Raw genomic sequence first — 3,737 nt, 5'->3', positions numbered from 1 at the left:
ATCTAAAAAAAAATTAGGCAAAAAAAAGAAAAGAAAAGAAAAGAAAAGCTTGTCTAAGATTAGTCAAAGGGTTTGTTTAACTTTTGATTTTTTATTCAAGACTTCTTTTAACAGTTTATTTACTTTTGTCAAGTAAGTATTTCTCTAGTAACTAGTGAAGCCAGATTACTTAAAATATTCTCTCCAAACTATTATTTATCACTTGTTATTCTTCGGGGTTTTGGCCTTGATGGTTTATCCATGCATATTCTTTTCCTAATTTCTAGTTTAAGATTCTAATAGAGGCACTTGTATGGTTGTGCTTTCAACTTTATGAACATTTCTGGTTTATTCATGCACAAGTTACTATCTATCAACTACTTAGAAATTCTTAATTAAAACTCTCCTAAATTTCACAAATCAAACATAAAATAAATAATTAATTTATAGGAAATATCAATTAAAAATCAAATCCAAAATACATACCCAAAAACTCGAGATAAAATACATAGTGCAATAATCTTCCAAGTCAATTGGAGTCTTTGACCGGTGCAAAATTATTTTTTCTAATGGAAGAAGTCAATTTATATATCGATAAAAAATAGCATATAAAGTATCAAATTAAAAGTTTCAGTCAAGCATCTAACATCTAAATTATAGACAAATACATTAGTTACGTAGAGGAATATTTAAAACTTTCTTTTTATTCGAGCTCCGATCATAAAAACTACGTTTTTCATACATGTTAGTAAAGTCAAATTCGATGATAATAAACAAATGGAATTAACACCTTAATCATATATAGCCAAAAAATTGGGTTCACTGAAAAATGGCAAGAAATGAGAAGGATAATTTCAGTTAACACATCTACTACAGATAAATTAAAGAAGTGCACATTCTTGTCTTTCATTGCCATCAAGATAGTTCCCTCTTCATTTATCTCACAATCTTAACCAAAACAATACGTTTCAGTCAAACAACAATAAGTGGGTTACGAGAAAAGGTGGAAAAAAAAACTAATATAATTGAAAATTTAGAGAAGAATATATAGCTGAAAATGATGGAGAGATTGAAAAAGAGATGTCGGAGAAGAGTTAACAAGAATTCTTGCTGGGAAAACAAAGGAATTAGTGGAGGAAAAGAAGTGTGAAGTAAAGACAATTGCTGGATTGATGAAAATAAGAATGAGTTGTTTCAAACTGGTTTGAAAGGGAGGCCAGAGTTTATTAGTAACTTATCATACTTAAATGGGATCGAATAATGCAGACATCTAGATTAGTTTTGATAGAAAAAATCCCAAGGAAAATAGGGAAACAACAGGTGAAGATGAGGGCAGTGGTATACGCTTTGTCGCCATCCCAACAGAAGATTATGAGTGGTTTGTGGAAGGATCTGTCAAGCAAGATCTTTCACAAGGTTTCCAAGAAATGATTAAGTGCTACTCTCCTCCTTGTTCCTCTTGTTGGAACTTACATTTATGTCCACAACTTGAAAGAAAAGAAAAGGAAAAATTAGAGCACATGTATTAAAACGTCAGGAAGCCTTTAATTCTTTATCTATTCTATTATTTCTTTTTTACTTTAATTCTTTTTCTCCTCTATTCTTTATTTTCTTCTATTGTAACTTTTTTCAACAAGTTTTGTAATATGCATTTGGAGCAAAGATTGATGAATATATTTTAACATTATCGTAGTGTAACGGTGAAGCGTTTGAGGTTTTTTTTCTTTTCTTTTTTTCCCCCAAGTGTGCATGGGCCCAAGCCGGGTTTAACTAAAATTTTAGGCCAGTTTGTTAGGCTCGGGCCCGGTTCGGCCAAAGAAATGGATTTAAAATTTTGTTCAAGCTTGAACAGGATAAAAATGTTAAAAATAAAGCCCGATCCGGTCTGCCCATATTAATTTTTATATTATTTTTTATATAATTTTAAAATATATATAATACATCAAAAATATTAAAACATCAATATAAATATTTCTTAATAAATTAAAATAAATTTTAAAAATATGTATACTTAAAAACACTTACATAGATATAACTTAACAAGCAAATGCCTCTAAAATAATAACAAAATTAACAAACATCTTTAAAATAATAACAAAATTAACAATAAAATAAGTTTTATACTAGACCTGATCATGGGTCTGGCAATAAAGGCCTGCTCGAAATGTAGGAGGGTTTGGGCAAAAATATAGGCTTGAAAAATGGGTTCGAACAAAAAAAAAAGGCCCGTTTAAAAAAAGGGTCGGGCCACGGGTAAGGCATTTTTGGCCCAGGCCCGGCTCGAATTTACTAAAGGTCAAAAAAACTATTTTTTTAATGTTATTTTCTTGTTGTTTTCTCCTATTTTGCTACCATTTTACTATTATGTTGCTACTATTTTATTGTTATTGTTTGGATATTATATAAAACTTATTTTATTGTTAATTTTGTTATTATTTTATAGGCATTTGTTAATTTTGTTATTATTTTAGAGGCATTTACTTGTTAAGTTGCATTTCTCTTAGTGTTATTTAAATCTACATATTGTTTAAAATTTATTTTCAATTTGTTGGGAAATATTTATTTTGATGGTTTTAGTATTTTTGATGTATTATATATATTTAAAAATAATATAAAAATTAATACAGGCAGGCCGGATCGGGCCTAGTTTTAGCATTTTTATCCTCGTAGGGCTTGGGCAAAATTTTAAGCCCATTTTTTGGGTCAATCCTAGGCCTAGTAAATGGGCCTAAATTTTTAGTTGAGTCCGACCCAAACTCGACCCGGCCCATTAGCACCTCTATTTTATACAATATCTAAACAATAACAACAAAATAGTAGCAACATAATAGTAAAATGGTAGCAAAACAGAGAGAAAATAATAAGAAAATAATATTTAAAAAATAAATTTTTTTGTCCTTTAGTGAATTCGGGCGAAGCCCGGACCAAAAAAATCTTACCTGAGGTCCGGTCCTTTTTTAAACACGCTTTTTTTTTTATCCAAACTCATTTTTCAAGCTTATATTTTTATATAAACTCTCCTACATTTCAAGCGAACCTTCGAGTCGAGCTATATAAAGGACTTTGCGCCTAGTGCCCTTGACCACACACACTGACCCAGCCAGTGTTCTCAAAGGCACAAGGTTCACTCTAGACACTAGAATCCTTACATTGCCTAAGATGAAAAATATGTGCTTGCCTAAGCAAAGTAAGGCGCAAGTGCAGGTGTTTTCATGTGTCTCTCTGTGTGTGTATATATAAAATATGCTTAAGATATACGATTATCATCCATAAAACATGCACAATTTTCTTTTTCTCTTGTTGGTCAACATGCATGATTTCCTTATGATCCTATGTGTATTGCTGTGAATTCATAATGAGAAGCAGAAAGATGTTAATATGTTATCCCTTTCTCACCAGTAAATTTAATTAACATCCCTTTCTCACCAGTAAATGTACATCTAGTGAAAAAAAAAATGTATGTACATCTAATGAAAAAAAAAGTTCAAAATAAATTAGATTAATGAGAGCTTCAACCAAAGTGCTTCTTTTAATGTCTAAAACCTTAGCATACCAAGCAAAGGCCTAATCAAATGCACCTAGTCCAAAAACATCCAAAGCGTCTAATCAACTTTGTCTTATGAACCGTTAGGTAAAGTTAGCCTTCAAGAAGATAACATAGGTTAATTCTTGTTGTTTAAGTTTTATTGATTGTGGTAAATGTTGTATAAATGTTCAAAAAATTTACTTATAAACTTTTCCTTTGATCTTTTCCAAGG

The 3,737-nt window shown here is 30.4% G+C and overlaps 1 pseudogene; it reads left to right on the top strand.

Moving 5' to 3' along the window:
• Window positions 1-1,239: 1,239 nt before the first annotated feature.
• On the top strand, window positions 1,240-1,508 carry LOC128283881 (cytochrome b-c1 complex subunit 8-like; annotated as a pseudogene).
• The last annotated feature ends 2,229 nt before the right edge of the window (window positions 1,509-3,737 follow it).

This window comes from Gossypium arboreum, chromosome 11 (assembly GCF_025698485.1).
Source record: "Gossypium arboreum isolate Shixiya-1 chromosome 11, ASM2569848v2, whole genome shotgun sequence".
In the NCBI taxonomy this organism is placed as follows: Eukaryota; Viridiplantae; Streptophyta; class Magnoliopsida; order Malvales; family Malvaceae; genus Gossypium; species Gossypium arboreum.
Note: the sequence above shows the minus strand (reverse complement) of the source record. Positions and strands in the feature narration are given on the sequence as shown.